The sequence below is a fragment of the Pinus tabuliformis genome, chromosome 2_2 (genome assembly GCF_031772625.1).
Source record: "Pinus tabuliformis cultivar Carrire ecotype Pingquan chromosome 2_2, CPIR1, whole genome shotgun sequence".
NCBI lineage: Eukaryota > Viridiplantae > Streptophyta > Pinopsida > Pinales > Pinaceae > Pinus > Pinus tabuliformis.
The window spans coordinates 465904340-465930613 of NC_142300.1; positions in this window are offsets into that span (position 1 = coordinate 465904340).

Here is a 26274-nt window from a genome sequence, read left to right on the forward strand (position 1 = left end):
GTTGGACCAAATACCTAGGGTCAGTACCTCGGACCAAATACCTTGGACCAATACCATGGATCAAAATATGTTGGACCAAATACTTAGTTTTCCAACATATACACATTTTTCCTTCTGTTAAAGTGCGTGTGTACGTATACGTTACCTGTGTTTAGTGAAACTGCGTGTATACGTAGCGTGGTCAAGGTGAACCTATGCATACCTCTCTTTCTTCATTATCTGTAGTCTGATCTATAATTATTTGTTGTTGACATGCTGCACTATGATCTTTCATCTGAGTGAGTTACCATCAAGGAAAACACTTGTATCATAATGCCAACAATCTCCCCCTTTGGACCTGATGGCAACAACAACACCAAATCACTCTCCTCCTTTGACATCAAGGGCAAAGGGTGGACCAAGATAATTTCTCCATTTGATATACATTATGTTGGTCATGCTCCCCCTGGGTACATGCTGAAATATCTGATTGAGCTCCACTTTTGTACATGATGAGATGTACTGAAACCATCCATGCTCTTCCAGGGTACAAGCAGAGTCTACAAAAGAATATTTTCTAAAAGAATAACATGACTCTATAACTCAACTATGTGAAGATGACATTCCTATCACCAATGACTCATACATCCATCCATCTCCCAACCGAGTGGGGAAATACCAATTTTGAGTCATCCACCCAACCGAGTGGGGATATACCAATTGTTTATACATGACAAAAACAAAAAATATTACATCATCCATGTTGTGGGGAAAAGTATCCGACTCGGAATGACCCTATCCCTACTCTAAGGGTGATAGTTCCTTAGCAACAACTGAAAGTAAAGCTTTGATATTTTTCCTTTATGAAAGTACAGAGAAGGAAGAAAAGATTGACCAACCGATGTCTTTCGCTTTTGTCGATCCTGTCTTCTATCTTTGCCTCTTGTTCCCAGCTCCTTGCTCCCTTTGCCGGCCCAGCTACACAAAGATCCTGCAAAAACAAGAGAGGGAAACTACAAGAAACATGTACTCATAACTGATGCATGGATTAGGATGAATCAAATATACAGATAAAAACAATACATCATTGCAATACAAGTATATAGGAGAACATCAAAGCTTTATTGATAGAAGAAAAAGGTTCTGAGAAGGTTACAACCATAAATGGCTCCAATCCAGCAGCACCTCCCCAGCAGCAAGAAATCTCCTCTTCCCCTCTATAAAAGCAATCACCCAATAGCTCTAACTATAAACCAACAGCACTTCCTTACTTTGCACAAAATTCCAGCCTCCCTAGACCTCATGAGAGAGCTCTATATATAGGGTAGAAGGAGAAAGGATGAGTCAGCTTGAGACTGACATAAAGCTGCCTTGTGTCCTCTCCCTCTTCAGTTAAACTTCAGTTCTTGAGTCCACTTGGAGATCCTTGCTTCCACATGGAGATCAAGTACCTCTTACTCATCATAGGGCGAATTCCTTGAACCAAGTGTCAGTTTGGAAGCTTCCTGGGCAGTTGACACCTTGCAGAATGACTGTGCCACTTGGCCAATCTCGCCCAGCGCAAGTAGCCTTCATTGGTTTTGACTTTCAGTGCAGGTACAAGGAGGAGCAGTTGACATTCAGCGCAGATGCTCAGTGGAGCAGCTGACATGATCCAAAAATAGCCTGTTTTTGAGTGTTTTCAGGTGGAGAACTGATAGGAAGTGCTGTGGTTTGCTGACCTTGTTCCTCTAGGGGTAAGAACAACATGTTTAGGGACTTTGGATCCCTGTAATTATCGACATTTCATGCTCCATGCTGCGAGGCACAAAAATGTCTATAACAGTTGCCCCCTAAAGTATGAGGCCGTTTATCGGGTGAAATGCTTTATCCAGAGGGTCCGAAGTTCATTCAAGTGCTGAGAGGTGCCCTGTAATACAATACAATACAATACATTATTTTTCATTCTGTTTTCATGATCTAGCTGAGGCGGGCATTCCCATGCTCAGCTTTATAAATACATTTTGGTACATAGGACAGACGATCGTCTGATGGTAGACTGATAATTTTCTGCTGAAATTATCATCCTTTGAGTAGGATGATCATCTGCTGCAATGATGTACATGACAAATGCTTTTATATTTCCTGAATATGTATCGCAGCCCGGATGGATGAAACTAGATCCGGGGTCTTCAAACTCGTTCGATCTTCACTCTAAGTACAAGTCGATCCATGTGAGAATTTCGCTGAAGTCGAACATGGAAAGACATCGCTTGATTACCGGTCGATGATGAAAACCGTTAACAAGCGCGAGAGGAATCACCGATAATGATAATGACCCTCAAGGTACTGCAGTACAATTCACGTGGCGTGAATAAAGGACTTGGCGTCGAACGCCACGCAAAATCTTCTGGTCGAAGGTCATTGATGTATACCTGTCGCCGGAAGTGAGAAACTTGCCATTGAGGCATGCAAGCTTCAAAGTACTGATGGGGTTGTTCCTAGATCAACTTCTTGGATAATGAGCTGAAGTCGACAAGAAGCGATCCGTCAAAGGAGGGCCTTAATGAATCCCACATCAATGACACGGAACGGAGCTAATGATTTTAGTGGAGGTGAAAACAAACTGTGACATATGATTCAGGGTGGCGATCATGAATGGATGAAGGATAATGTATGGCAGTGGATGGGACACGGTTGACACTTTCAGAATGACCTCTCTTGAACATATAATGACACTGATGCGATGGATCGGTAGCATTACCCCAAAATGTGGATGGTTTGGCGAAGACCATGGTGATGAGACCGGTGAATGAAACAACCCAACCCGATGTGGTACGGAAGAAAAGTGTCATGTTCAAGAGCGACTTGCTACCATTAAGTTTCGATGTTCTCCCAATTTTTCCCCAGTCATTTCTGACCAGTACCTCTTTATTTTTGTCAAGCTTGAGGAGGATAACATATGCTTGTTCTATAACCTACCCTTCGGGCAAGCCCATCGCTATGATTTAACGAGCTTAGCGATAGGGAAACTCGTTCTCGTCTAAAGACAAGTTTGTCGCTATTTAATCATTTTAACGAGTCTAACGACAAGGAAAACTCGGTCCTTTTCATTTTTAGAGAGTCTGAAAAGGTACAGAAAGTTAACTCCATAATTCCTTTTTCGTCATCTAATCCCTTAAGTCCGAAAAAGTATAAAACAATACAGAAGGGATGGGTGTTCGGTACTTTTAACGAGCCGAACAAGACAAGCGCTCGATCTTTTTGTGTAATAATCCCTCAGGTCCAAAAAGATTAAAGTCTAAATGAGGGATAGCTCTTCCGGTCCTTTTAACGAGCTGGAAGGCCAAAACTCGGCAAACTTTTCATATTTTACGAGTCTGAAAAGAGCTCAAAGAGGACTCGTCTTTTGAGGAACGAGTGATGAACAGGGATAGCAACTGATTCCAGGTACAAGTTGGAATTTTCCAATCACGACAGTGTCACAAGGATGGCTAGGTGAAATCACTCTTCGCAGATGTTCCTCAAAATGGGTAAACACACAAATGGAAGTGAATGATCGGCCAAATGACGGTGGAGGTGACGGTGCACAAACACGACCAAGGCTTTTATGGCTGATGAATTTACGATCTCAAAAGGGTATTTACCGGTTCATTTTTTCTGAATGAGCTTGAACTCTAAAGGAAAGCCTGCTCATAAACTTATGTTTATTTTTTAACGAGCATGAACTATGCGCTAAAACTGCTCGGATCTTGCGTTTATTTTTTAACGAGCATGAACTATGTGCTAAAACTGCTTGAAATACCAGTCATAAAATAAGAATGCCTCCTCTAAGGATCCATTTTTTATAGAGCTTGCGCCTTACCACAGCTATGCTCCAACTCATCCTTCCTTTGTGTAAGTTCGGAAAATGGTTAATCTTAAAACCAGATAAATAACCGCCCCTAGCTTGCACTCCAGAAGGTTTGCATGCCCCCAGGTATAGGGTAGGATTTCGAGGCTGCCCCTCCTCTCCCCCACCTCTGCTTTTCTTTGGGTGTTCACAGCTACTTGTCATCTTGCTAATCTAATGTTAACGATACTAGTCTTCTCGTTATTTTAAGGGATCTTACGCGGTACTCAGTCTTCCCGTCGGCCCAACTTTTAACGAACAGCTATTTGTGACAAGAGAAGAACACTACTCAAAGACAAAACATTGGTATTATTGAGGGAGGCTTGTCTCTTTCTTATTATCCGAAGAGGGTTCTATTTGCTGCCGCAAATCAATCTCTTTCTTCGGCGATGTCTATCATTGGGTTGCCCAAAGATGGTTACCCTCTGTCACAACAATAGAATCTCTTTCTTTGGAGGCTGCCCCTACTTATCCTTCAAAACATTTGTTTTAATGGGTGAGGCTTGCTTTTCCCCAAAGATGGTTACTACTTGTTGCAATAAGGGAATTCCTACTTGGGCAGTGCCCACCTCTTTAGACAAAGGTGAATGACTCTTTTGCCAAACACATAACTTTAACAAAAGAATACTATTCCAGAACAACCCCTCTTCCATCCACGGACGGGGTACGGACTAGTCATATTCTTCTGCGGAAATTCTACCTTATACCCAGGGTTTCTTCTGCCCGAAGCAGACCAGGGTGCATGCCCCCTGGGTTCCAGTCTTTCTTTCCGAATCACTCGCACTCATCGGGAAGGAGGACTGGGGGCGGAGGCGAATCTTGTGTGAACAGACCATTTAGGAATGGTATTTGACTATTTGCGATGCGAGATCCCGGAAATGAAAGTTGGTCTACGAGCTTGACCATCCTTCCTTCGTGTGGAAAACACATTACTCTAAAGGGTGAGGAGACTATCGCTCCCATGCAATAAATATAGTCACGTCCAAGGAGTAGGTTATAATCCAAGGGTCCTTGGACGACCATCACGTTCAAATTAACGGTCTTCCCTTTCAATGTAACAGGCACATTGGGGAGGATTCCTAATGGTCGACTGGTTCCTTTATCAAAACCTGAGAGATTTCTTAACTCAGGTAAAAGCGCCGGGGAACCCAGTGCTTTCCAAGCAACAGAGGAAAGGATACTCACAGACGCCCCTTCATCAATGATAGTACCAGCCATGATCATTCTATAGATCTGGACAATGATTCTGAATGGTACACTGGCTGGTAACCGGGGTCTGCCTAGTTGATTCCAATCAAAGGATACAACCAGGTTGCTTGGTGGTGGGACCGAATATACGGCCGGATATGACCCTGATGATGTTCCTTCCTGCGATAAAGGAATGGGCGCATTGCCCTGACGCTTATCAGAGTCGGTGCTGATGAAAAGAACCTGGATGGTGTCATCCTTATTCTCTTCAGTGAGGGTATCGCATGAAGATGACTCTTCGGCGATGGTGTCATTTGAAGATGAAACTTCTGAAGGTAGAACCGGGTCAACTCCCGTATCGACCTTTGGACTTTCGTCTGGTCTGGATTCAGTAGGTTCATTTTCAGTGACTGACGCTTCAGCCGACCACTTGAGCGGGCCGGCTGTATTTTCAACCAACGAAGGACTTGGCACGAGTTTTTTGTATCCAGGAGGAAGTTTTACCGGTGAAACCGGACGATCTTCCAAAACTCTCTTCGCTTCGTCTAAGAAGGGACAACGGTGGATGGCATGACTGCCTTCACACAACTTACAGGGGAATCTTACTCCCCCTTTTTGTCTTGATCCTTCACTTTCGCTGGTTGACGGAAAGCCATCAACCTGATTGTCAGAGGTTGATGCCCCCGAATTGTGCAGACGAGGGGACCAGTCCCTTAGTATCCGGGGAATACAGGGACAATCTCTGTGGAAATGGTCTCCTCTACATATGACACATGGCGATTTAGGCCCGGTCTGTGCAGTGGGTGGGTTTTCGTCAGATGTCTTTTGCTTGCCCCTAGTCGCCTTAGGCTCCTTCTTCTTCTTTTCTTTCTTCTTCTTTTATTTCTTCTTCTTTTCCTTCTTCTCCTTGGGAGGCTGACTTTTGCCAACTCTACCTTGCGAAGATGAAGGATCAGAGGAAGTATTGTAAGAAGTGGAAGGCTGGTGGGTAGTTCTAGACTGTTCTGACTGTTGATTCGACTGCTCAGGATTAGTGGCGATCTGGACTACATTAGTTGAAAAGAGCCATACAGGGAGGCCGATTGTCAATCCTGGAAGTGACAATGTTGCCATATGAGGCGCACCAACATCTCCCCAAGAGGAGAAGGGATTTGGACTTTCACCAAGGTTGCCTCCTCGGTTGGTGGGCTCCATACTTTTCAACTGAAAGATCAACGTGGGAATAACAGGTGATTTTGTTCCGCTTAAAATAAATTTTATTAACGACGCTTTCAGACACAAACTTGCTTTTTCATGTTTTAAGAGTCGAGAAAAAGCTAAAGATGACTCTAGTCGCCTTCGATGTTTTAACGAGCCCGAAGTGACAAATGCTCGGTTGGACTTTTTCAGTTATAGAGTTTGAAAAAGGCCAAAAGAAACTGCTCTGGAGATCTAGGCAGAGGGTGTGCCAAACCTTTCGCGAAACCACAGAATACGTTTTACGGTACGGGTGGTCGATCTTCGTGAATGCTGTGTTCACTGCATCGCGATCAGTAGGGCGGTCGACACGGCTTCCTATGGATAAAGGATAATTGCCTATAGGGGTCTCCCAATATATATGCGACGGTACGTGGGAGCACAAGTCCGTATTAGTGCCACCGACTCTCAGGAGGAATCACCCACCTTCGTAGAGATCGACAGTCACTATGTTTAACGACGCCGGAACACGTCTCTACCTAGACCTCTAGATGCTTGCGTTATGTTACAAAGCGTTGTTATGTAAATTGGATTTATTTTAATGTTGATCTTGCTTAGCAGTTTGCCTTTAAGGATCACCACGAGATGTATATATACAACTTCCTAAATGCAATCTAAGATGAGAAGCAAAACTTTTCAATCTTTCAACTTTGAAAACCTTAATCTACTGAGGGAAAAGAAAGACATCAACTTTTCACACAGATCATAGAACACACACTAAATGCACTTTTTCCTAAATCAACATGAAAACTGTCAATAATGCACATGCACAATGCAGATATTTCTTTTCTTTATCCTTAATGTTGATGTAAGACAAAAAGGAAACTGTTGTATAACTTTGAATCTAATTTCAAGCGAAAGTAAACAAGCTTGTCCAAAATCAAAAGACACCTTAAGATCGACTTGTTTAGACACTGGAAATGTATAGATTCAAACCACAAAATGAAAAACAAACAAACTCAAACAGCCATGAACAGTAACAAAACTAGCTCTTAAGATCACAAAGACACTTTTACAGTTCAGGATCTAAGAGGCCACAGCTATACTGGTTTGCTTTTCACAATGGGAAACTGTAACTGAAACAAGAAATACTGAAAGAACAATCACAGTTTCATCACACAACTGAGGCAGAATAATGTCAAGGAAAGTTGGTTTACAGCAAGTACAAATGACAAGCAATCAGCAGCAAAATAACAGTGAAAACAGGGCTAAGACTCAGTAGGAAACCTCAGCAAGACATTGGCTAACTGGTTCAGCGCAGGCTCTGGTCTGTCAAACTGACTCTCAGTGCAGTTCCCGAAGGGAGTACCTGCGCTGAAATGCATACTGCCTTTGGACAGCCTGCACTGAGACACGAGAGTTGCGCTTACAAGGATTTCCGGGTCATAAAAAGCTCAAAAATTCACTGTTTTTGCTGAAATAAAAAGCTATAGGTCAAGTACAAGCTAAGGGATGATCAAGAGGATGAAAAGCTATCACAAAGAGCACAAGAGTCTTTTGTAGATCAGCTCTTCAAATCATGAATCTGCTCAGAAAATGAGCAAGAGTAGCAGCCCCTCTACTTCGCTTTTGATATAGTCAAAAGCTTTTCGATTTGGTACTCTTTTCTTCAGGAAATGAATAGCAAAGATACTACAAATACAATCAAACGGATACGATCCCCAGTGGAGTCGCCAGTTTGTTGTGGGGAAAAGTATCCGACTCGGAATGACCCTATCCCTACTCTAAGGGTGATAGTTCCTTAGCAACAACTGAAAGTAAAGCTTTGATATTTTTCCTTTATGAAAGTACAGAGAAGGAAGAAAAGATTGACCAACCGATGTCTTTCGCTTTTGTCGATCCTGTCTTCTATCTTTGCCTCTTGTTCCCAGCTCCTTGCTCCCTTTGCCGGCCCAGCTACACAAAGATCTTGCAAAAACAAGAGAGGGAAACTACAAGAAACATGTACTCATAACTGATGCATGGATTAGGATGAATCAAATATACAGATAAAAACAATACATCATTGCAATACAAGTATATAGGAGAACATCAAAGCTTTATTGATAGAAGAAAAAGGTTCTGAGAAGGTTACAACCATAAATGGCTCCAATCCAGCAGCACCTCCCCAGCAGCAAGAAATCTCCTCTTCCCCTCTATAAAAGCAATCACCCAATAGCTCTAACTATAAACCAACAGCACTTCCTTACTTTGCACAAAATTCCAGCCTCCCTAGACCTCATGAGAGAGCTCTATATATAGGGTAGAAGGAGAAAGGATGAGTCAGCTTGAGACTGACATAAAGCTGCCTTGTGTCCTCTCCCTCTTCAGTTAAACTTCAGTTCTTGAGTCCACTTGGAGATCCTTGCTTCCACATGGAGATCAAGTACCTCTTACTCATCATAGGGCGAATTCCTTGAACCAAGTGTCAGTTTGGAAGCTTCCTGGGCAGTTGACACCTTGCAGAATGACTGTGCCACTTGGCCAATCTCGCCTAGCGCAGGTAGCCTTCATTGGTTTTGACTTTCAGCGCAGGTACAAGGAGGAGCAGTTGACATTCAGCGCAGATGCTCAGTGGAGCAGCTGACATGATCCAAAAATAGCCTGTTTTTGAGTGTTTTCAGGTGGAGAACTGATAGGAAGTGCTGTGGTTTGCTGACCTTGTTCCTCTAGGGGTAAGAACAACATGTTTAGGGACTTTGGATCCCTGTAATTATCGACATTTCATGCTCCATGCTGCGAGGCACAAAAATGTCTATAACAATCCATCCCATGTAAATTGGGGATACAAATTACATCACTTGTCCAAGAGGAATTGTATCACTTCCTAGACTTTTACATGAATTGAGTAACAAATGGTATAAATATCTAAAGCCATAGCTGGACTTAGCAACCATAATGGCAAAAATTTTGAATGTATATGAAGGCTAATGCTCCCCCTGAACCTATGCTCCCTGTGCATTTTTAAATGATCAAGGCATCTTTGTCAGTCAGACAAAATTAATGATCAAAGCATATAGACATTAATCATCAATATCAGTTAGAGCACCCATATTAGATCCCGCCCCACTATTTTCTTTTCTAAAACACATATACGCTTCTTTACCCATAGAAACTGTGTGTGTACGCGACTATAGTTCATGAAACACGCGTGTAATAGCCTTTTCCTGAAAATTTGGATTTAACAGCAGGATGATGTAGCAACTAGTCCCATTTTTTGTCTGAGATATTCAAATGTCTCTCTGGGCAGTGGTTTAGTGAATATATCTGCAACCTATTCTTTGGAGGGAACGTACTCCAATTTGACCTTTTTTCAAGCACGTGTTCACGTAGAAAATGGTATTTGATGGGTATGTACTTGGTCTTGGAGTGCATGACTGGATTCTTTGAAATATTAATGGCACTTTTATTATCACATAGAATGGAGATGGGTGGAGTGCATGTGATCTGAATGTCTTACAAGGTTTGCATCATCCAAAGAGGTTGTGTGCAGCAAGATGCAGCAGCCACATATTCTGCTTTAGTTGTAGATAACACAATTGAACTTTGTTTCTTGTTGAACCAAGACACTAACCTAGAACCTATATAGAATGCACCACCACTAGTGCTTTTTCTGTGATCAACACTTCCTACCCAATCTGCATCTTTATATGCATGAATAGTGAGATATATATCTCTAGGATACCATAAACCAAAGTTCTGTGTTCCTTGAAGATATTTGAAAATTCTTTTGACTACCTAAAGGTGTGATTCCTTTGGATTTGCTTGGAATCTTCCAAATATTCCTACTCCATGCATGATGTCAGGTCAAGTACCTGTTAGATAAATCAGACTGTCAATCATGGATCTATAAGTTGGTTGATGTACTGCTACTAATTCATCATTTGAGCTGAGACTACATCCTATTACCATTGGGGTACATACATGTTTAGAATCTTCCATGTCGTACCTTTTCAAGATCTGTTTGAGATATTTAGTTTGTGAAAGAAAAATACCATCTTTCTTTTGTTGAACTTGTAGACTAAGAAAATAGGTAAGTTCACCAAGCAAGGACATTTCAAATTCTTGCTGCATTACTGAAGCAAAATTCTGACTCATGGATTATTCATTACTACCAAAAATTATATCATCAACATAAACAACAATAATTAGCAATTTATCAGTGTCAATCTTTGTATATAGATTGCTATCTGCTGAACCTTTTGAAAAACCTTGTTGGTGTAGATATTTGTCAAGACGGTAATACCAGGCCCTTGGAGCCTATTTTAGACCATAGAGAGCCTTTTTGACTCTACACACATGTTTTGCATCATTTCCAAAAATGAATCATTCTTGTTGTTCAATATAAACTTCTTCTTCTAAATCTCCATTAAGGAAGGAAGATTTTACATCCATTTGGTATATTTTGAATTTCTGAAAGCTAGAAAGAGCAAGAAACATCCTTATGGCTTCAAGTCTAGCAACAGGTGCAAAATTTTCTTCAAAATCTATACCTTCTTGTTGATCATATCCTTTACAAACAAGTCTGGCCTTGTTTCTAATGACTTCTCCATTTTCATTCATCTTGTTTTTGAATATCCATTTAGTTCCTATAATATTTTTATCATGAGGTCTAGGAACTAATTCCCAAGTATTATTTTTTTCAATTTTCTCAAGTTCTTCATTCATGGCCTTGACCCAAAATTCATCTTTACATGCTTCATTTAAATTTTGAGGTTCGGTGGAGGATAGTAATGCTAGATAGCTTGAGGTTTTAGTAATAGTTCTTCTTGTCTGTACACTTGCCTCTTTTTCCCCTAAAATTTGACCTGGACGGAGTCTTTTCTTCTACAATTATCTCTTCTTCAAGTGCTTCATTGGTTTCTTCTTCAATATCATCATGGTTTGATGCGGGAAAATACTCCCCATATTCTTCATTGTCATAATCTTTTGTTTTTGTTTGTTTTGGACTTTTGCATGCTTCATCAACTACAACATCAATACCTTCAACAATTTTCCCAAGTCTTCTATTATAACATTTGTATACTTTACTCTGGGAAGAGTAACCAAGAAGAATACCTTCATCTACTCTAGGCTCAAAAATACCAAGTTTTTCATCGGTCCTTTTGATATAACATTTGCTTCCAAAAGCATTAAAGAATTTTACAGTAGGAGTCTTACCATACCAAAGTTCATGTGGAGTTTGAGTGCTATTTACCCAAACATTTGCTTGGTTAAGAATAGTTACGGCGGTGAATGTAGCTTCACCCCAAAAGGTTGCAGGAGTTCCAGATTCATATAGCATAGCTTGAGCCATTTGTTGAACATTTTTGTTCATTCTTTCTACCACTCCATTTTGCTGAGGATTCCTTGTAGTGGATAATTGCCTTTTTTTCCATGTTGTTCACAAAAGTCAAAGAATTTATCCGAGGTAGATTCCCCTCCTCGATCAAATCTGAGGCATTTGATTTTTTGATCTGATTCATTTTCAACCAAATATTTGAAGGCTTGGAACTTTTCAAATGTTTCACCTTTCTACTTTAGCAAACCTATCAAACACATTTTGGAAAAATCATCAATGAACAGAATAATGTATTCTTCTCCACTTGATGGTCCACATAAATTAGTATGAACGAGTTCAAGAGTCTTACTAGCTGACCCTTCTTTTTCAATGAAGTGAGCTCTAGTTTGCTTACCAGATGGACATGTTTTGCATATTTATTTTCTTGGATTTTGATATCTTGAAGATTACGAACAGCCTTGAATCTGCATGCTTTTCTTATTTGAGAAAAGCTTAGATGTCCCAATCTTCTATGCCATAGCCAGTTTTCATCATTTTTGCTTAGATAACACTGTTTTTGTCCTCCCTTGAGTATGTATAAGTTGTTAGGAGTTCTTGTACCTTTGATCATGGTCTCCCTTGTATCAAGTTCACGAACAACATATCTGTTTGATTGAAACACCACTTCATTTCCTTGATCACACATTTGACTAACACTCAATAGGTTATGCTTTAAACCGTCTACATACATAATGTTTCTAGCTTTAACCATTTCTTTCAAGAAAACAGATCCTTTACCTTTTATGACAGCATGAGTGTCCTTTCCAAATGAGACACTCTTTTCCTTTTCTAAGGCATTATATGAGTGAAGCTTTTCTTTGTCACCTGTCATGTGTTTTGAGCATCCACTGTTGATGTATCAATAATTTCCTTGTCCTTCTGCATACAAGGCTATACCACATCTTTCTGTTTGAGATTCTTTCCTTCTCCATATCTTGGAATTTAATGGAGTTTTCTCCTTCTGAGATGATTGCCGAAATTTGCTTCTGCATTCAGATTCTTCATGACTAAAGTTGTTACATATTGAGCATTCTATTTCATTTTCAAGAAGAGAAAATTTATTATAGGAACTTTTTTTGACCCCTGTTACATTCCTTTGATTTCATGCTTCTCTAGTCATGATGGTTTTGAAAGTAGCACATTGAGCAGCTTTGTGTCCAAAATTATGACATGAAAAATGTTTCCCATTAAAGAAGTTCCTACGACTATCGAATCTATTGACCTGGTGATTGTAGTTTCTATTCATCTTTGGAGAAAATTTAGTATGATTTACTTGAGATTGGTTGCAGTTTCTATTCATCCTTCGAATAAATTGAGTCTGATTTACTTGGTTATCTGCTTTATGCCTTTTCTGACAATTGTCATACTATTCACTAGTCTTTGCTGCATCAAGATAGCTTTTAGTGGAAGTTGATGGCTTCTATGATTGAGATGCTTCTTTAGTATATCCAAGACTTGTCTTTATCAGAGGAGAACGTTGTAATTTGATAATTTCATCTAGCGTTTCTGATCCTTTAGCAAATCTAAGATTGAGAGATTTCGTTTTCTCAAGATCCTTTCTTATACCCACAATTTCACATTCTATTTTTTCATTGTGTTTTCCTTTTTTAGCAAGTTGCTATGTCAAGGTATTTATAATCATATTCTTTTCTTCTAAACAAATTTTGAGTTTAGAAATTTCTTCATGAAGGTCATCTTCTTCTAAAGCATCCCAAAAATTATCATCGTCATAAGCCATTAGAAGTCTATAGTCATTACTATTTTCATCTTCCTCACTATTTGATAACCCATCATTATCTTCATGAGTATAGTAAATTCTTTTATTTACAACTTGTTTTTTATTCCATTTTTCATGTTCCTTCCATTTTCATGTTTATCTTTATGAGGACATTTGGTAGCATGATGACTGACCCTGCCACAGGCAAAGCATTTGAAGGGTAGCTTACCTCTAAATCTTCTGGAACCCCATTGAAGCTTCTTGATAAAGTTTACCTCATCTTCTTCTTCTGAAATATGTCCTGATTCATTATGTTCTTCCTTTCCTTTTGCTGAAGCTTTAAATGCATCTTCTCTCATATCTGATGGACCTCCTTTTCTCATCTCAAAGGCAGTTAAGATTCTGTGAAGCTGTGTCATAGTGATAATCTGTAGATCCTATTTTTCTTCTATGGCAGACACTTTTGATTCAAATTTAGCGGATAAGGATCTCAAAACTTTCTCAACTAAGGTAACTTCCTTTATATCTTCACCCAGATTCTTCATACAATTAACAACCTCATCTATACGTAAGAAGTAATCAGCTATACTTTCATCATTGCGCATCTTAAGAGTTTCATACTGCATTCTGAGAGTTTGAAGTTTAGCGCGCTTTACCTGAGAGTCTCCTTCGTAGCTCAGAATGATTTTGTCCCATATTTCTTTGGTTTATTTGAGCTGCATGACTTTGACAAACTCTGATTGTGACAAACTTCCCAATAAGGTATTGACAGCTCTGGAATTGGTTTCATATTGCTTTTTACCTGCAGTATCTATATGAATCGCTGTTGGAAATGTATATCCTCCTTCCACAATTTCCCAAACATCCGTTCCAAGTGATTGTAGATAGCCAATGGTTCTTATTTTCCAATAAATAAAGTTGCTTCCATCAAATATTAGTGGTCTGATGGATCCCACGCTTTCTTGATTACTCATGATGACGGATCTCCCTTCAAGCGATCAAGCTTCTTTTGAAAGACCTGCTTTGATACCAATTGTTGGAAATAATACTTGGGGGGGGGGGGGGGGGGGGTGAATTAGTATTATCAAATCAATAATTTAATTTCCTAAACAGATTTATATACGCTGCTTCATCTAAGTGAACTAGCATGTACTCGTGACTATACTTAAAGCAACCAGCGTATATGTAGATAACATTTGATTTTGATAGTTTATCATGTATTGAACTTTAAATAGTATATCACAGATGTATTAGATAGTGCAGAAAAAACATAATAAATCATCACACATAAGCAACACACATGAACACCAAGATATAAGGTGGAAACCAAATGTGGGTAAAAATCACCTACTGTTGTTGTCTCTGTCTTCTTTTAATAATAAGAAAATCTGTTTACAATCTTGTACTGGTGCAGACTCATACCAGTATGCAGGAACCCGCCTGTAGAAGGCTACAACCTTCTCTCATTCTCCAACTACTACTAAAAGGGAGCTACAACCTCCTAGCTCTTGTACTAGCCAATATGTTTACTAGTACGTAGGTGTCAGCCTACAGTAAACTCCACTCTCCTACCAGGGACGACGTTTCATGAATTTTCAGAATGGATACTCCTGGAACACAACACAAGAATCTGAAGGCCATGCTTCATTCAATTTTCATACTAGACCCATCAACAAAATCATAACTGCAAAACAGTAATCAAGTACATCTGCATCAACCAATCACTGAAACTCAATCATCGTAACCTGAATCTGATCATTCAAAACATTGTCACCAGAATACAGTCACCAGAACCCAAAATAGAACCCAGAACTCTACAATAGCAAACAAAAACAACTGAAACATACTTCATAAGGTATACTCTTCTTCCATGTGTCAAACCAGCGTGTGTATGCGCTTTTATCAAAGCCAACTAGCATACACATCTGTAAATATTAATTCATAATTTTGCAACTATTCCAGACTTAAATTATACCCAGATCATAACATTTACAGAATAACACATGCGTTAGTATTCAGATCTATATTATACATGATCAAACCACATAATGATAATTCATTTCAAGTCTTAGGATCCTAATCCATCATTAGATCTTATCCCTCATCAATCGCTAAGGTTCATCCTTGGTTTAGATCAAGCAAAGCACCATAAGCCAATAACCTACATACTAGATCTCACATTTCATCAGATATTCGATACTTGCACACCTTGGCCTAATGATCTTCTCCTCCTTATATAGTTTTAGGCCTTTCTCAATACCATGGATCAAAACCACTTAGGACCAATACCTTGGACCAAATAGCTAGGGTCTATACCTCGGACCAAATACCTTGGACCAATACCATGGATCAAAATACCTTGCACCAAATACTTAGTTTTCCAACATATACGCGCTTTCCTTCTGTGAAAGTTCGTGTGTATGTATACGCTACTTGTGTTCAGTGAACCTGCGTGTATACGCAACTTGGTTTAGGTGAACCTGCGTATACCTCTCTTTCTTCATAGTCTGTAGTCTGATTAGTAATTTTTTGCTGTTGACATGCTGCACTGTGATCTTTCATCTGAGTGAGTTTCCATCAAGAACAACACCTGTATCATAATGCAAAAATTTCTTATATCCCAAAAAATTATATATTGTGTCGAGAAAGATGAGATCGGGATTGTGTTGTGGACACATTAGTCTTTGATGGAATTATGGATTTTCAAAATATTTGTAGAAGGTGTTGAATCTGAGTTATTCATCAGTCCATATGACTTCAAGGTCTTTAAATTTAGAATTAGGGAACTTTCTACCTAGCTGGCTATATGCATTGATTAATCGTAAACCATGTCGTGAATCCATTTGCTAGATTTAGGATAGACTTTTCGCTCTGGATCTAAGTGTTGTAAATATTTGTGTGGTTGAATATTTTCATCTAATAATTGTGTATTTCTTAGCTTCCAGGATTTTTTCCAAGAATGACAGTAATCATCCCACTTCATGGAGTAAAAGGAAAATGATTGATTCATTATGTTCAATGAGGTCCCATTTAGTAACAATTATCATTAGGTTTTTTCTTGGCGGTTTTCTCAAGTGAGAAAATCTAGAAGACTATTTTTACTGCCCTTGATATGTTCTATCTCAAAATCAAAGTTTGAGTATAAGGCTTTCCACCTAGAAAATTTTGATTCTATTGGTTTCTTAATATCTTTGGTTACTACCTTCTTCATTGCTGAAACATCGATTCTCAACAATAACTTTTTGTTTACCAGATGTATATCAAATTTATCTATACAATTCCATGCAACTTTTACTTTTTTCTTCAGTGGTAAAATATTTTTTCTTCATAGGGTTCCAAACTGATCCAAAGGTGAACTGAATAATTTTCTCTTAATCGTCCATAAGTTGCTAGAGCACTCCTCCCCATCCTATTTCACTGACATCACTTTCAACAATCTTATAAAGACTTTCATCAAAGATATACAAAACAGGAAGCATTTTTACCTTTTCTTTAATCTTTTTAAAGGCAGTTGTATGTGTTGCAGTCCATGGTTCTGGATTATTTTGAAGTCTCTAGTTTAGCATCTTTCTATGTTGCACACAATCTTTGTAGAAATTATAGACATAGTTGAGAAAACCCAAGAATCGTTGAAGTTGGATTTTGTCTTTAATATCGTCTAAGAATTTGTCTGTAAATGTTATTGCATGTTGCTGAAGAGAAATTTGGCCATTTTATATGGTATTTCCAAGGAATTTTACTTTGGTCTGGAAAATTTCCATCTATTTCTTGCTCCAAAATAACCCACTTATTTTGACTATCTTCTTGAATTTATTTACATGCTTGAAATGTCCATCTAATGATTTGGAAAATACTAAAACAAAATCAATATATACAACTAGCCAATCAAAATATGGCATGAATACTTGATCCATAACATTTTGGAGTTTGGAAGGAGCATGCTTGAGGTCGAATGGCATAACATTCCATTCATAATGTCTAGAGGGGACACTGAACATTGTCTTGAACTGATCTTCTTCTTTGATTAATGCTTACCAAAAGCCTAATTTCATATCAAATTTTGAAAATATTTTTTCCCCTGTGGTTTTTTATATAAGATTTCCCTTATGTGGGATCAGATAAGTATTATCAGCCAAAACATTAATTAACGGCCTGTAATTTATCACCAGTATAGGTACTCCTCTAATTTGTTTAGAAAGTTTATTTACCTAGAAGCCATAACAATTCCAGGGACTACTTGATTCTCTTATCAATTATCTCCTCAAAAGATCTTATATCTCTTTCTAGAAGAGCCTTTTATATTCTTGATTCATGGGGATGGCTCTGCTTTTACAAGGTTTTCCTTTATAATATGCTTTATAGGGCAGTTCTACAAAGTATTGTTTCCTATGCCAGAAAGAATTTGGTTCTTCTACACAACATTATTTCTCTAAATGTCCCTTTAATCCTTCTATTTTTTTTATGACTACATCTTGCTTCAATCGTTCTTCAATCCTCATATCAAACATTAGATTCTTGGGCCCTCCTAGAAGTTTTTATGTTTTTCCTAATTCCTACATAGCTTAGACCATGGTTGATATTCTTGGTGTTGATGCAAAATGTGGTGTGATAGCTTGCAAGTATCCTTGTTGATATTGAACAAAAATATAATATCCAAATCCGCCATCATCTAGTCTTGTTGATCCATGGGGTTCAATGGCTACAAGGAACGGGTTTCCTAGGATTCAATCTACTGGAATACACGTGAATGCAAATTTGATGTTTATGTAGTAATTTTCTAGGCAAAGGGTGGCTTTAGAGACTTCATATTGGAAGTTATATTCTCGTTTTCCTAATCCTATGACTTCTCTTTTTGCCTTAACTGAGTATTTACGGGAATTTAGTTTTTATTTAATACATTTAGGTCAGTTTCTATATCTAATAAAGTCTTTAGAATAAATACTTCACCTGTATTTTGATTTTCAACGTGACATGGTATGGTTGGTGCTAGACTGCCATGATTTTCATGTTTCTTAATCCTGCGAAACCATATGTGTTGACCTCATAAGTTTCCACATTGGTATTATTTTTCAAAGAGGATGTTGTTATGAGATATAATCTTCCTACTTTTATTTCCCCTTTTATATTCTAGAAATATGAGTTATAAGTTCACTAATATCTTTCTTCAATTTTTTTTATTTCATGGTTGACTTCATTTAATGTCAATATTCTCTTCTTATCATGCTGATGGTTTCTTTGGAATGATTTAGTGTTTTTCTCATATGAAGAATCAACAAATAGGGTCTTTGGGATAGTACCTTTTCTTTAAGTAGACCACTAATTTTTTATCATAGTCTATAGAAATGTATCCATAAACTTTTCTTTCATTTCTCCTTCGGGAAGCATCTTAATGCATGCGAGGACTTTAGCCTCTTCGTCATCTAAACTATGTGCCATAAATATTTTTAATTTATATTGTAAGGTAGATTCATCTTTAGTGCTATATTCTGATTCTAACATTGAGCCTTTCCAATGACATTCTTCTGAACTTTTACAATCACAATGGTCAACAAGAAAAATCGCTTCATGATCATCTTCAGATTCTATGTTAGAATTACTGAGACTAGAAGTTTCTATAGAATCGCAACAATTTTTCCCCACAATATGTATTTCTTATTTGATATGAATAGTCGGACAATTTTAAGTTTTATGTAGTTTGGAATCAAATTTATAGAACTTGATGTGGACTAAGGGTTTTCTTTCTTCTCTTTTTTGCCTATTGTGTTGGTATTTTCTAACATTTTCTTGGGACTCTTTCCCCCCATGTAGTTTTGATTCTTCCTCTCATGCATAGTTATTTGAATTATGTCCTCTTTTTCCACATAACCAACAGGTGTTCCTATTCCAGGCTTCTTGTTTTTGAGTCCTACGATGAATATCTTGAGGACTATAATAGTGGGAATTTGAAATCCTTTTGTAGTAGCCTTTTTCTTTTCTTATTCTTTTAGATTTTGCAAGATGGTTCATTTTTATTTTTGAGATTTTATTGACGGATTTATTCACACTTTTCTTTGGTACAATAGTATCATCTACAGATAGACCATATTTGTTGCAGATAGATATATTGTCAAGTACCCTGGACAATTTTTGTATAGATTTATTCACCTTGACATTTATGCATAGTCCAACCATGCCTTTTGTTATGATACTATATATTTCCCCCAAAGTATAAGATTCATATGGGTTTTGTAAGACTTCTTGAATATTCAATTAATCTACAAATTTAGAAGGAAGAGCTACAACATACACCTACTTCCATAAGAGGTTCTTGCTATATTTTACTTCATAGATTCTTTGAATTCAATCCCTATGGAAGTCTTCATACTGGGGCATTTTTTTACATTTGAGATTCATTAATATCATAAAGTGTGTATCTAATATTTCCAATTCTACACCACACCAGTGTTCAAGGATGAATGATGTCTGAGCTCCAATCATGATGTTTTGGGGATTCCCCTTTTTCATTATGTACAACATCCCCTACTTCATCTTTAACTATTTCTTCTGCCATTTTATCTACCAATGTTGGGGAGGAGTATGTTTCCCACCATCTTCTGAGTGTACCAGTAAAACATTGAATCAATGTCTTATAGTCTTATACTTCGCTTTTACCCCTCATTCACATTATCTTATATTCAGTGAACATTTTATCAATCATCTGTCTTATCTAACCAAAGCGTAGATTGTCAATGTTCCATTATTTGTGTTCATCATTGAAAAATGTTTGAGATTTTGGCAGCTTACCCTTATCGCTCCATTTAGGAGCAAGATATCTTCAGTGCTGGCTAGGCAATGGATCAGATACTGGCAGTAGATGAGAGTCAAATGATATTTCTTATTTCTTTTATTTTTCTTTGGGAAACAAACTATTGATTTCTAGATATAATGTACAAGGACATAATGGCTAAACAATATTAAAGAAATAATATCTTTATCTTTGGATGTAGAAGACAATTTTCCTAATTGTGAGGAAAGATCTTCAATATTTGTGTTAGTCAACACAAAATCTTTGTAAATTTCATTTTCAATTTCCTCAAACTATCCATCTATTTTTGCAGACAATGTTCTTGCTTCACTATGACCTCCTCGAACGAATCCTTCTATTGTAGAAATAGAAAACAAATTCAAACTTCTACTTATACGGTTTACAGAGACTTCTAGACACTCTACTTGTTCTTTTTATGAATTGGATGTTGATGCATGCATATCTAAACCTTTCAAAGTAATATTGGTCCAATTTATTTGCTCACTGACTCCTTGTATTCTTCCCTCCATTCCTATGATTGATTCATCTTTGAGGACTAAAGGTAATACTTTAACCACCTTTCCTATTTCTTCAGCGATGATTCCTTTATATGGACGAAAAATAGAGGTGGATTCTATATTACTACCATCACAAGTTGTCCAATGGTGCTTATAAGAAGAAGATTCTACTGATAACATCTAGACATCCATGTTTTCTTGTTGCTTCTTCCATTCATAAAAAGAAATCCATGAATCTATATAATCCATATATTCCTTCCATATTAATGAAACATTTTTTTATTTTTTTTCTGCTAGGGACATAGTCAAATTGAAGTCCCTGGCATCTGGATGAGTAAATAAATCCCAATTTATCATTATTTTCATCCAGTCTATATCTACTTTATACTTAGGAAAACCCTCCATGAGACAAAAGAACTGAAACATCTCAGGCTTAGATGGCTTTTTGTAGTCACTTGGAATAGGGTTTTGAAATCATCATGATGGGATCAGATAGTCCACTTGTTCCAAATACCCTAATCCATATCTAAGAATACCTGGCAGCCTCATCTTGCTAAAAACTTATTTTAGCCTTGGATCTTCATTTTTGAGGGATGTAAGTTCATGTATCATGACGGTATCATGTGGAAATGATATGTCACTGCATTTTGTATTTGGAAAAGAATTGTTTAACAAAGTAGATGGAGATTCTCTTGTCCTGGGATTATTATTTGTATGGGAGGTAATATGTACAAGAGACTTTATACTTTCTAATGTCTAACAAGAAAGACACTTGATTACTAAATCTAAAATATTTAAAATTTGTGCAAGCTCAGATAACTCGATGTGGGAATAGTCTGTACAGGTGGATAGATGATGCAATGCATATGCTTAAGAAGGAATGGGATGGGAAGCTTTGTAATCTTGACATTCTCTTTCAATGTTTTGAGTTGGGATGGTGGATCTCCTTGGAAATGACATAATGGTAGAGGAGGGATTCTTTTGAATTTTTGTAGAGGTGATGTTTTGTATTTTTAGGGATTTGCAACTTTTTGGAAAACTTAATTCTTCCCATTTTATGATATGGTGTTCAATATTTTGATTTTGAGAATCTATAACGACTACAACACTTGACTTTGAATCTTGGCTGGGAGGATGTAACACAACAATATACAAGGTATTTGTATGCTGAAAAAAACCCCTTGTATGGATTGAAATATTTTTTCTCTTTTTCTTCATATCAAATCCAGAGGTTTTGATGTGTAGTTGTAGAATGTCTTTGATACTTTCATCAAAGACATAGACTGAGAAATTTGGATAACAATCAAACCATACTGGCCCATTGGAAAGGGGAGCAACAATCCCACCAAGTAGGAATTCAGTGTACTTGTACTTGTTATGAGTGAGGTCTCTTATAGTTGCTAAGATGAATGTGTTTAATCCTATGTTATTTAAAGCAGAGATCCTGACTCTTATATAACCAAGATGGACATGTGAAGTATTATGTTTGTGGGATTCCCGTTGAATTTCTTTCGGATCTAATAAAGGAATTGTATGGCCCGATTCTGTGTTTTCCTATATTTAACTAAAACATTATTTAATAGAGTCTCTTGTTACATCTTTGAGATGAAATACAAAGAGATTAGAGTACACTTATGAGGGGCTGATATTAGGAATCTTTCAGCATGAGGAAGGTTGGGCTTTTACAATATCTAACTCGATTGAATTTATTAAATATCACGATGCATTATGAAATAGACTTCGCATATCAATATTCTATGTTTTTTGTTCATTCTCTTAGACTTCACAAAAAGAGAAAAAATTGCATCCAGCTTCCATTTTTAACTGAGAAGAAGATATAAAATTACATGGAGACCCAGAAGTTACTAGCTCTGATACCAATTTGATTTGAAGATTGCAAAGGCTTACTCCAACGGAGAATGAAGCTTGCAGATGAAAATGATTCTATATTCAGCTACACAAACTCTTACATGAACCTTCAGACAGATACAATGTAAACACACTCTTTCAATGGCCATGTGACTATATGAGAAAACTACAATTAAGGATCCTAAGTGAAGCTTAGATGAGCCTCAGGTGAACTTCACTCAATCACATAATTTTTATGCGCAAAGATGTAACATGGAATGGAACTTATTCTTTTTATTAAAGAAACTGGATATTATTGTAGATGGGTATTACAAACAGATCCGAAGATCGACAAGACACAAATACATCTCAGGCGAAATCAGAGATTGACTGCAAAGGCATTTACCAGTTATACTAGCTCGTTATAAGCTAGAAACTAGATGCTTCCTAGCATGTTGTAGACTTTGTATATGAACCAGAGTAATCTAAACCAAAGGACACTTTACCAATGAAATTTCAACCACTTTAGATTCTCACCAGGCTCAGATGTCCTGATGCACAAGCTTCTTGAACTTTTGACTCCTAGACCCTTACACACCGAGCTCTCTCAATCTCTCCCAAACTATCGATGCCTCAAATGAGACTCTTCCCCTTTATTTATAATATTTGTGGGGAGACAATCGACATATCTGGGTACTTTCATAATATAATAGAGTTATTTACCATAGACGCACTGAGATGTGGGTCAATCCTCTCTAGAAGGCTGAGAAGTGCTCAAAGTATGAGGGAATCATATGATAAATCTTACATAATGGATATATTTTCAGAATCCCATGGTACCGATCACACTCATTGTCACATCACTAGACTTTTGCATTACACTGTGGAGTATTTTTTGAATAAATCCCACGAGAAATGAATATGAGTACAATGACTATGTTCCTAGTACATTAGTTCCAGGGAATCTTTGTTTGGTGTATCTACCACTACTATCCTAGGCTTGTGTGAAGATGCACCTTACAATTGTAGGTTTCTTGAGCACTATCTGATGCTTTATTTTTGTGAGGACTAATCATTGATTATTCTTGGCCATATAATCCGATAGAATCTGGTCATCATAATATCTACTTAAATCTAAAATAGTCTTACAAGGTTGATTCCAACACTCCATACATTCATCACATGCAACTCTAAAGTCTGATTGATAGTAGATGGGGTCCATAACAGTCTTGTTGATTCCAAACCATGTCCACCATTCTTTTAGCCAATCTAGTTTATGTAGTAGTTGTTTGACAAACATTGCTCAAAATTTTAAAAGTGTGTAATATCTATAGTGTGGTTTATCTTTACAGAGTACATCCCACCACAATTTCTTATATCCCGAAAAATTATATATTGTTTTAGGAAAAATGAGCTCAAGATTGCGTTCTAATCACATAAGTCTTTGATGGAATTCTAGATTCCTGGTTCTATTGATAACAAAATATTTGTCGAAGGTGTTGAATCTAAGTTGTTCATTAGTCTAGATCACATCAATGTTTTTAAAATTTAGAGTCAGGGCATTTTCTGCCTACTTCGCTACATGCATTGTGATCGAAACTTAAACATGAATACAATAACTTACATATATAACTATAAACACAGAGATGTAGTAGAAAAACACTTCAATTCATTAATAGAAAAATATTGAACTATGCTTACAAACAGAATGGAAATAAGATGGCTCGAGCGATGGTAGCTTATATCTGAGAGGAGATGTGGCAACTACATGCCTCTGAACTACATTACAATGAGGCTCAAGGGCCTTTTTATTATTGAACAATAAGGGAAAACCCTAAACAGAGAAAGCCCTAACCCAAGGATATGTAACACGAAGAGTTTATGGGCCCCATTGGGGTTAGTTGGGTAGCCAACTTCCACGGGTCATAACTTGGTCATATTATCTTTGTTTGATGCGTATGATACCTTGTTGGAAAGATATCTCTGAGGACTATAGTTATTGATGTGATTTTTGTAGCAATCACTACATGACTTTTGCCAAAAAAAACGTCTTTTAGGGACTCAAAACGTCTCCGGAAGTTTAGGACCCGAAAAGCTACAAAAAATAGTAAATTATGCTACAATTAAGGAGAAAGATGAAACTAACTAGGTTTTCTAGGTGGAATAGGAGGGTGGCCACCAATATCCACCTGGATTGTTCCTCTACCCTTAGGAAGAAATTGTTTCCATTTCGTGCAGAGCCTCCATGAGGTGAGGAAATTTTTGTTGAGCCTAGTCCCTGGTGAACCACTTGCCCTGGTGATAGAGTTGGTCTACTTTGAAAACATGATATAGTTGTATCCTCTATTGCCAAGTCTTCTTGATCTATGTTTCAATGATCTGATCAGTTTTGGCATGTTCCATGCAGTCCAAGTTGAGCTATGTTTGTGTGAGTTGGTCTACAGTGTCAGATGTGTCCAACAATGGTTGGAAGTATGGCCAACGATGATCTACATTGAACACTAGGTGCAGACCAAGGAATGGTGGGATGCTGAGCTCAAAGGCATTGCCACCAACGACCTTGGTGATAGTGTATGGCCCATATCGGAGTGGGCGAAGCTTGCGGTGGGGTCCAACAAGACACTCTTTCTAAAAATGAAGCGAAACTTTGTCCCCCACTTGGAACTTGTGTGGCACTCGATGTTGATCATGGCGGTGCTTTTACTTAGCATTGGATCTGTCCAATATATCATGGACCTGTTGGCAGATGTGTTGAATCCATTCAATGAAGTTGTTAGCCCTTTCAGCTTTGGACTGCACGTGAGCCGAATCTACTTGAGTGGTTGCAAATGGTATGGCCACATCAATGGGGCATGATGGCTGAAATCCTAGCCCTACCTAAAAGGGGTTCTTGCCTGTTGAGCTGTGGAGAGATCTGTTTTAGATGTGTTGTACATAGGGGAGACTTTCATCCCATGTGCATGGATGCTTTGAGTTGTACATGCATAATGTGTGCAATCATCCTGTTGACAACCTTTGTTTGGCCATCAGTTTGGGGATGGAAAGTCATGGACTTAGTGAGTTCTGTATCCAGCATCAACCAGAGACTTGACAAAAATGCACTCAAGAATCTGTTGTCCTAATCTGAGATAATGGACTATGGGATCCAAAAGTGTACCCACACTCGCTCAAAGAAGAGCTTAGTAGTGGCCTCTATTGTGATAATCTTCTTGCAGACTTCCATGATGGCCATCTTAAAGAATCTGTCAACAAAAACGAAAATGCAATCATTATCGTGCTTAGTAGAACGAAGGCCTAACATATAATCCATAGAGACAGATTCCCAAGGCTGACTAGGAGTATGTAGAAAAGTATACAAGCCTTGCTTCTTGATCGTTGGTTTGGCAATGGCACAGGAAGTGCAGGATCTAATATACTTCCAAACATCTTCACGAAGTTTTGGACAATAAAAATAATTTTTCAATACTGCCACTATTTTCTCTACTCTGAAATGTCCAACGACCTAACTGTAATGCGCCTCCCAAATCATCTTGGGACGCTCACTTGAAGAAACACATATGTGTCCCGAGTGGCATAATAGTGCATCCTGAAGGTGAAAATTTGGAACTAGCTCCCCTTCCAGGAGTGTCTGGTATATGTTGTCGAATTCTGGATTGCTCTTGTAAAGATGCATCCACCCCCATCTCTCGTGCCCACAGGATTTGAACATAGTGATTAGTGCCATGACGGTGGTCGGCTGAGGCAATCAGCGACATTATTGGTGTTGTCCTTCTTATAATTATTTTTCAAGTGGAGTTGTTGCAGATAGGTGGACCATTTCTAATGGTGATCATT